The following is a 9,666-nucleotide window of genomic DNA, read 5'->3' on the forward strand; positions in this document are numbered from 1 at the left end:
CTCCTGGAGGAACTGTAACAGTGTGTGAGGATTTACTGGGTGTGTATCCACACACCCACCATTAACTGTCTTTGCTTCCTGCCAGCAGTACCAGGTCTGACAGCTGGAGACGGTGGCCACCTGGAGATTCAGGGCTTGTCGGCTCCGGTGTTCTTCAGATCCGTTGGCGGTGGAAGCCGTGTGGGACCCGGCTCTTCTCTGGACGGACGTCTTCTATCCTCGAGCCTGCCCACACGTCACTTTTCGTATAATTGACTATTATTTCTCAAACTGCATTTGTCTGTATTCGTTGTGCACAATTTGCATCATTAAATTGTTATATTTTGGCTTATCCATTGTCCGTTCATTTACGCCCCCGTTGTGGGTCCGTGTCACTACACTTTCACAACAGCTGGCTGAAAGAGTCCCTACACTGAAGTAGTAGCTAAAAAGCCTCCCAGAGTGCCATTCTGAAAACTGTGATCATCCCCAGTTCCATGTGGTACAAACATGTAATGAATGGAGTACTTCCTCAAACAGCCCTGAAAATTCCGAAAAAGTCTCTTTGGTGTGAAAGCACCAATAGCAGAAATTTTGGGTGACATAGGGACGGGACTACAGGGATAAAGTGTGCACTGTCTGTTATCCGCGTGAAGGTCTGACGCCTCTGACATGAACAGTTGAGTGTGCTGAAGGAATACTATTTCAGACTAGAAGCACTCAGAGAGTGCAAACCTCCGCCATCACTGACATCACATGGAATACCCTTTGGCAAAGAGACTTATTCCACGTCATTTCACGCATCTACCGTCATATTTCAGATTCAGTGGTTAACCCTCTGGGGTCCGAGGGCATTTTTCGGACAGTTCACTCGCCTGGCATAAATGTTTTATTATTGCTGTTAACAGCTCTCCCTGCATCCCATAATCAAGTTTTATGTCTCTTGTTTTCAGAACAACCTGTATTTTGGAAATATATATGCTATAGTTGTGTTTTATAAGTGTAATAAAGGCTTACAATCAGAAATAAGAAAGGAAAAAGTAAAGCAAAAAATAATTTTATACACATGGCAAACTATAATAAACAACTGTTTTGACACTTTATAAAGGTAATTTGGGATCTTGTGTGAAAGATTGTACAACAAAAAGCTTCAAACAATAAACACAAATGCATACTTTGAATATATATATATATATATATATATATATATATATATATATATATATATATATATATATATATATATACACAAAATGGTCTATGCGTTTTGTTTGTCTTCATCTCAAAGCAATTTCTGTCTGCTATTGCACAAAGGTCACATCATAAACTTGTACTATGAAGTTGACTCTGTGTTTGTTCTCTCCTGCTCTGAAAGCAACATTCACACTTCCCCTCCCCCTCCCTCCATTGATATGGTAAACAGTGCTTTATGGCAGAGCGAGACAGCTTGCCACAGGCTTATCCAGTAACATTCACAGGAAAACTAGTCGAGCAATCCTGATACTCACACACTGTTTGAGCACGAGAGATTGTATTGCTGCATTTACACCGGACGACACTCGAGCAACGGTGGCCACAGGTTGCCATGTAAGCCCTATGGAAGGACGTGTTGTGGCACCACAAACGTCCAAGCCACGCAATGCGACGCGATGGACGCGAATGAAACGATTTTGAGTGACTGGCGACGTGATATCGCAACGCCTTGCCCGCCTCCCCAAGCTGAAAAATCTAACCTTTTTCTTCTTGTCGCGTCGCGATGACCAATCACGGACCGGATATGTAGTGACGTGGAGATGCCTGGAGTTTATACTTGGTGTGGACATGTCCTGTCTCTGGCAGCCAGCCTGTGAGCAGGACTATGTCCCTTTTGTCCTTTATTTTCCAATTATGACAGAGTTTGAGGGGAGAGCGAGCAGCAGTAGCAGTCGTTTTTTTTCACGTGCACACATGAATGAATCATACATGAATATTATTTTATTTATTAACTACACAGATGTATAATAAAACAAATGGTGACTGGTTTATAACACAATTATGACAGAGTTGGAGAGGAGAATGAGGAACTGCAGAGGGAGACAGTTTTTTTTTTTTTAATTGTTCACATGTGCGCACGCGAATGGGACAGGAGGTCCTCAAACTGGGTCCTGGAGAGGCAGAAGTACCGCTGAAAGCACCTGTCATCCAGACGCAGTTCCTGGAGCAAATAATGAAACTCCCCAAATTGGGAACATCTCATGAGAATGTTGTGAACCAAGGAACGGCGCCGCTGGCGACGTTTGTCAGCTTTCCACTGCGAATAGAGCACAGCAACTTGCTCCGTGTGATCAAGGTCCGGCATGTAGACTTGACGGTGAGCGGAATGGAAGTTCCTCCTATTTGAAGACGCATTGGAACGAATTTTCGCAGCTAAAGCAGAGCAACACACTGGGTGATGGTGACGTGTCCATTGCCCGGCGAGAGACGCAAATTTGTGGCATCGCGTGTTGTGCGGTGTGAACGCGGCACATGAGAGGCTCTCCATTTGCTCCGTCTGCTCACTTTCACTTTTGCTGTGCGTAATGGCGCAGGGCGCATTGGAGCAACCAGGGGCTATTCAAACGGGCCAACTAGTCAATCAATCAATCAATCAATTTTTTATATAGCGCCAAATCACAACAAACAGTTGCCCCAAGGCGCTTTATATTGTAAGGCAAGGCCATACAATAATTATGTAAAACCCCAACGGTCAAAACGACCCCCTGTGAGCAAGCACTTGGCTACAGTGGGAAGGAAAAACTCCCTTTTAACAGGAAGAAACCTCCAGCAGAACCAGGCTCAGGGAGGGGCAGTCTTCTGCTAGGACTGGTTGGGGCTGAGGGAGAGAACCAGGAAAAAGACATGCTGTGGAGGGGAGCAGAGATCGATCACTAATGATTAAATGCAGAGTGGTGCATACAGAGCAAAAAGAGAAAGAAACAGTGCATCATGGGAACCCCCCAGCAGTCTATGTCTATAGCAGCATAACTAAGGGATGGTTCAGGGTCACCTGATCCAGCCCTAACTATAAGCTTTAGCAAAAAGGAAAGTTTTAAGCCTAATCTTAAAAGTAGAGAGGGTGTCTGTCTCCCTGATCTGAATTGGGAGCTGGTTCCACAGGAGAGGAGCCTGAAAGCTGAAGGCTCTGCCTCCCATTCTAGTAGTACTAGTAACACATCACTCCTAAAAACAATCTTTAGTGTGTCACGTGAGGTAAATCTGCCCTACGATTAGATTTTGGAAAACCATGTGACGGTGAACCAATTCCGATTGGACATTCACATTGCTCACGTCATCACACAGCTTCTATGAGGAGTACAAAGATGGTGGACGGGGGCTCAAAAGTCCGCGGTCCAACTTTTCAGCAAAAAAAAAAAAGCAAGTTTCTATCTAATGTCATTAAGAAGTTATTTATAATTTAGTAAAGCTTGGTCTCAGTCGGCGTATACGACAGCGTCGGCCCCAGAGAGTTAAACTCTTAGATCTTCAGCAAATGTATTTATAAAGAGAAACTGCATGAACTGCACAAGTTTTTTTATTTTCTAATAAGTTTATTCAGTGAGGAGAAACAAATGCTAAATTATTGTTGTGTCGTAACTTAAATTTTGTTCAGCCTTTGTGACCCGTCTTCATGAAGTTAGAGGCAAAAATGTTGAAATTGGCCCTATCCTGCAATGATAAAGAATCCTTAAAAAAAATACTGGATCCGGATCGTGTTCCGGATCATTACATTCATACCAAAATTTAATGACTTCTAAGTGAGGCCAAGATACACCCCAGGTAAAAATTTTATTGAAATCTGTTGAGGTTTTTTTTTTTAGTAATCCTGTTAACAAACCAACAAACCAACCAACCAACCAACAAACAAACGGACGTGACCGAAAACATAACCTGCTTGGCGGATGTAATAAATTGTAGTGGTTTCTGTGACATACATATATAGAGGTTATAAACTGCATGCAAACTACAGGGGGCCAAGAGGAGTCTCAGCTCCCCTTAAAGAGACATGAGCTAACCCTAAAACATAATTTGTGAAATTTGGGTTGGGTGGGGGGGGAGAGTCCCCTCTAAAATATTGGCAAAATGCTGATTTTGTTGGGAAGGTGTCGTAGCACGGACCCACAACAGGGGGCGCAAATGAACGGACAATGAGTAAGCCAAAAGGTAACAATTTAATGTTGTGATAATACACAACGAAACGTGTCGTAATTTTCACAGTCAATAAACACCAGGTGATGTGTGGGCAGGCTCGAAGATAGAAGACGCCCGACGAGAGAGAAGCCGCGTCCCACACGGCTTCCACCACCAACGGCCTGAAGAACACCGGAGCCGCCAAGTCCCGAGTCCCCAGGTGGCCTCTGTCTTCGACTGTCGACCCTGGCACTGCTGGCAGAAAGCAGAAATATGATGTGTGAGTGTGAGTCCGCACACTCAGTAATTTATAGTCCAGACACCGTTAGGAGGGAGCACCTCCACCTCCAAATCATACACACTCGTGCAGCTCCTGTTTGTCCCTCTTCTGGGTCTTCACAGGAATGCGACTGCACACAGAACAATGTTAGACAATGTATTAGTCAGCAGAGAAATTACCTTGGTACTGGTAGAAGATTTCTCGGCGGGGAGGTGGAGTTGCAGTCCGGCTTTTATGGTGGTGATGATAAACGAGTGACAGCTGGTGCAGAGGATGAGTGACAGCTGTCACTTCTTCTGGGTCTGGCGCCCTCTCGTGCTTGGAGCCCGCACTCCAAGCAGGGCGCCCTCTGGTGGTGGTGGGCCAGCAGTACCTCCTCTTCAGCGGCCCACACAACAGGACCCCCCCCTCAACGGGCGCCTCCTGGCGTCCGACCAGGCTTGTCCGGATGTCTTGCGTAGAACTCGGCCAGGAGGGCCGGGTCCAGGATGAAGCTCCTCTTCACCCAGGAGTGTTCTTCAGGTCCATACCCCTCCCAGTCCACCAGATATTGGAAACCCCGGCCCTTACGACAGACGTCCAGGAGCCTGCGGACTGTCCAGGCAGGCTCCCCGTCAATGAGCCGGGCAGGAGGCGGCGTAGGTCCCGGAGTACAGAGGGGCGAGGTGTGGTGTGGTTTGAGGCGGGAAACATGAAAGACAGGGTGAATCCGCAGTGAAGCCGGGAGTTGAAGCTTCACTGCGGCCGGGTTGATGATCTTGAGGATCTTAAAGGGTCCAATGAATCTGTCTTTCAACTTTGGGGAGTCGACACACAAAGGGATGTCCTTGGTCGAGAGCCACACCTCCTGCCCGGGCTGGTATGTGGGGGCCGGGGAACGTCGGCGGTCCGCATGGGTCTTGGCCCTCGTCCGGGCCTTTAACAGGGCAGAGCGGGCGGTCCGCCACACCCGGCGGCACCTCCTGAGGTGGGCCTGGACCGAGGGCACACCGACCTCTCCCTCCACCAGCGGGAACAATGGGGGCTGGAACCCCAAACATGCCTCAAAAGGGGAGAGGCCGGTAGCAGACGAGACTTGGCTGTTATGGGCATACTCGATCCAGGCCAGATGGTGACTCCAGGCCGCCGGGTGCGCGGAGGTGACGCAGCGAAGGGCCTGTTCCAACTCCTGGTTAGCCCGCTCTGCCTGGCCGTTGGTCTGGGGGTGGTACCCGGACGAGAGACTCACGGTGGCCCCCAGCTCCTTACAGAAACTCTTCCACACCTGCGAAGAGAACTGGGGACCACGATCTGATACAATGTCCGATGGTATCCCATGCAGCCGCATGACGTGGTGGACCAGAAGGTCTGCCGTCTCCTGGGCTGTCGGGAGCTTCGGGAGGGCCACGAAGTGGGCCGCCTTGGAGAACCGGTCCACTATCGTGAGAATAACGGTGTTGCCCTGGGACGGCGGGAGGCCCGTGATGAAGTCCAGGCCGATGTGAGACCAGGGGCGATGAGGCACTGGCAGGGGCTGGAGGAGTCCCGTCGTCCTCCAATGGTCTGCCTTGCCCCTGGCGCAGATGGTACAGGCCTGGACGTAGTCCCGGACGTCGGTTTCCAGGGACGCCCACCAGAAGCGCTGCTGGACCACTGCCACGGTCCTACGCACTCCGGGATGACAGGAGAGCTTGGACCCGTGACAGAAGTCCAATACGGCAGCTCTTGCCTCTGGTGGGACGTACAGTCTGTTCTTGGGGCCAGTCCCCGGGTCCGGGCTCCTTGTCAGGGCCTCCCGGACGGTCTTCTCCACATCCCAGGTGAGGGTGGCCACGACAGTGGACTCGGGGATGATGGTCTCGGTGGGGTTCGACAGCCCCGCTTTGGCTTCTTCTTCGTGCACCCGGGACAATGCATCTGGTTTTTGGTTCTTGGTCCCGGGGCAATACGTGATCTGGAAGTCAAAGCGCCCGAAGAACAGAGACCAGCGGGCTTGCCTGGGGTTCAGCCGCTTGGCGGTCCGGATGTACTCCAGGTTCCGATGGTCCGTGAAAACCGTGAAGGGCAACGATGCCCCCTCCAGCAGGTGTCTCCACTCTTCAAGAGCCTCCTTCACCGCAAGAAGTTCCCGATTGCCGACGTCATAGTTCCGTTCAGCTGGGGTCAACCTGCGGGAATAAAAGGCACAAGGATGGAGGACTTTATCAGCCTCCACGCTCTGGGACAGCACGGCTCCTATCCCTGAGTCAGAGGCGTCCACTTCTACTATGTACTGGCGATCAGGATCAGGCTGCACCAGAACTGGTGCAGTCGAGAACCGGCGTTTCAACTCCTGGAACGCGGCTTCGCACTGATCCGACCAGGCGAAGGGGACCTTGGTGGAGGTCAGGGCAGTCAGCGGGCTAACTACCTGACTGTAACCTTTAATGAACCTCCTGTAGAAATTTGCAAAGCCTAGGAACTGCTGTAGTTTCCTGCGGCTTGTTGGTTGGGGCCAATCTCTCACCGCCGCAACCTTAGCCGGATCAGGGGCGACGGAGTTGGAGGAGATGATGAACCCCAGGAAGGACAAAGAAGTGCGGTGGAACTCGCACTTCTCGCCCTTCACAAACAGCCGGTTCTCCAACAACCGCTGTAGGACCTGACGTACATGCTGGACATGGGTCTCAGGGTCCGGGGAAAAGATGAGTATATCGTCCAGATATACGAAGACGAACCGATGCAGGAAGTCCCGCAAGACGTCATTTACCAAAGCTTGGAACGTCGCGGGGGCGTTAGTGAGGCCGAACGGCATGACCAGGTACTCAAAATGATCTAACGGGGTGTTGAATGCCGTCTTCCATTCGTCTCCCTTCCGGATCCGAACCAGGTGGTACGCGTTTCTAAGATCCAATTTTGTGAAAATTTGGGCTCCATGCAGGGGCGTGAACACTGAATCCAACAGAGGTAACGGGTATCGGTTGCGAACCGTGATCTCGTTCAGCCCTCTGTAATCAATGCATGGACGGAGTCCGCCGTCTTTCTTGCCCACAAAAAAGGCAGGTTTCGCTCCACTGCGTCACAACCCCAGACGGCCAATCAATCCGGGGATTGTGCTTCACCATCCATGGAAAGCCCAAAATCACTCGGGAGGTAGAAGGTGTTACATGGAACACTATCTCCTCCCTGTGATTCCAGACACAACCAAAGTCACTGGTTGTGTCTGATGAGTGATTAATGGAAGCAGGGTGCCATCTAGTGCTCGCACCTGCAATGGTGCCGGCAGAGCCACCAGAGGGAGCCCTACTTCCTTTACCCATCTGCTGTCCAGCAGATTCCCTTCAGACCCCGTGTCTATCAGTGCTGGGGCATGAAGGGTTAAATCCCCACAAAGGATTGTTACTGGGATTCGTGCAGATTTGCGGGGTTTTCCCGCGTGCGTGTTATGACCCACCCTTAGCCCAGTTTCTAAGGACGGGCGTTGTAGTTTGACCGTTTTAGGGCAGTCCTTCTGCATGTGCTCGCAAGAGCCGCAGACAAAACACTCCCGCGGGCCAGCCTCCTTTGTCTGATTTTTGATTTTAATTTGGCCCTGCTCGTGTCCCTAGCCTCCTCAGCAGGGGGAGCCGTAGCCACACGGAGCTCTCTGGCAGTGAAGCGTGGGGACGACGCCACCTTGTCGGAACCGGAAGGGGGAGGGACGGCTCGTGCCCGGTCACGCCTCCCGGCCTGCTCCCGACGATGCTCGCCTAAACGGTTGTCTAAGCGTATAACCAAATCGATCAGCCCGTCAAATTCCCGCGGTTCCTCCTTGGCCAGTAGGTGCTCCTTAAGGACCGGGGACAGTCCATTTACAAAGGCGGCGCGGAGCGCAACGTTATTCCAGCCGGACCTCGCTGCCGCGATGCGGAAGTCGACTGCATACTCGGCTGCGCTACGGCGCCCCTGTCTCATCGACAGCAGCACGTTCGAAGCGGTCTCGCCTCTGTTGGGATGATCAAACACTTGTTTGAATTCCCGGACGAACCCAGTATAAGACGTTAGGAGCCGTGAATTCTGCTCCCAAAGCGCCGTAGCCCATGCGCGTGCCTTTCCTCGAAGCAAATTAATAACATAAGCCACCCGGCTAGCGTCTGATGCGTACATGACGGGGCGCTGTGAAAAGACGAGCGAACACTGCATGAGGAAGTCCGCGCACGTCTCGACACAGCCCCCGTACGGTTCCGGAGGGCTTATGTATGCTTCAGGGGACGGTGGGGGGGTTCGTTGAACGACCAGTGGAACGTCTGATACAGGCCCAGGACCAGCCAGAGGAGTGGCTGCAGCAGCGCCCTGATCGCGCGCTTCCACCCTGGCGGTGAGAGCCTCCACCCTTCGATTAAGGAGGACACTCTGCTCGGTCACTAATTCTAACCGGGCCTTGAAGGCGGTTAAGATCTGCTGCAGCTCACTCAACCCGCCTCCCGCTGACGCCTGCGCTCCTGGTTCTTCCATTGGCCGTTCAAGCTTGAGTTGATGCCCCTCGGAGTCCATGACGATGGCCGAGAAATCCTGTTGGGAAGGTGTTGTAGCACGGACCCACAACAGGGGGCGCAAATGAACGGACAATGAGTAAGCCAAAAGGTAACAATTTAATGTTGTGATAATACACAACGAAACGTGTCATAATTTTCACAGTCAATAAACACCAGGTGATGTGTGGGCAGGCTCGAAGATAGAAGACGCCCGACGAGAGAGAAGCCGCGTCCCACACGGCTTCCACCACCAACGGCCTGAAGAACACCGGAGCCGCCAAGTCCCGAGTCCCCAGGTGGCCTCTGTCTTCGACTGTCGACCCTGGTACTGCTGGCAGAAAGCAGAAATATGATGTGTGAGTGTGAGTCCGCACACTCAGTAATTTATAGTCCAGACACCGTTAGGAGGGAGCACCTCCACCTCCAAATCATACACACTCGTGCAGCTCCTGTTTGTCCCTCTTCTGGGTCTTCACAGGAATGCGACTGCACACAGAACAATGTTAGACAATGTATTAGTCAGCAGAGAAATTACCTTGGTACTGGTAGAAGATTTCTCGGCAGGGAGGTGGAGTTGCAGTCCGGCTTTTATGGTGGTGATGATAAACGAGTGACAGCTGGTGCAGAGGATGAGTGACAGCTGTCACTTCTTCTGGGTCTGGCGCCCTCTCGTGCTTGGAGCCCGCACTCCAAGCAGGGCGCCCTCTGGTGGTGGTGGGCCAGCAGTACCTCCTCTTCAGCGGCCCACACAACAGATTTTGCCCATACATTTCCATTTTATTTTGTTTT

At 51.3% G+C, this 9,666-nt stretch overlaps 1 protein-coding gene across 1 annotated transcript in view; it reads right to left on the reverse strand.

The window, feature by feature from the left end:
* The window catches only part of med30 (mediator complex subunit 30), an 83,598-nt gene that overhangs the window by 13,907 nt on the left and 60,025 nt on the right, over nt 1–9,666 (reverse strand). The gene's annotated exons all lie outside the window — the stretch shown is intronic.

This window comes from Thalassophryne amazonica, chromosome 20 (assembly GCF_902500255.1).
Source record: "Thalassophryne amazonica chromosome 20, fThaAma1.1, whole genome shotgun sequence".
Lineage (NCBI taxonomy): Eukaryota > Metazoa > Chordata > Actinopteri > Batrachoidiformes > Batrachoididae > Thalassophryne > Thalassophryne amazonica.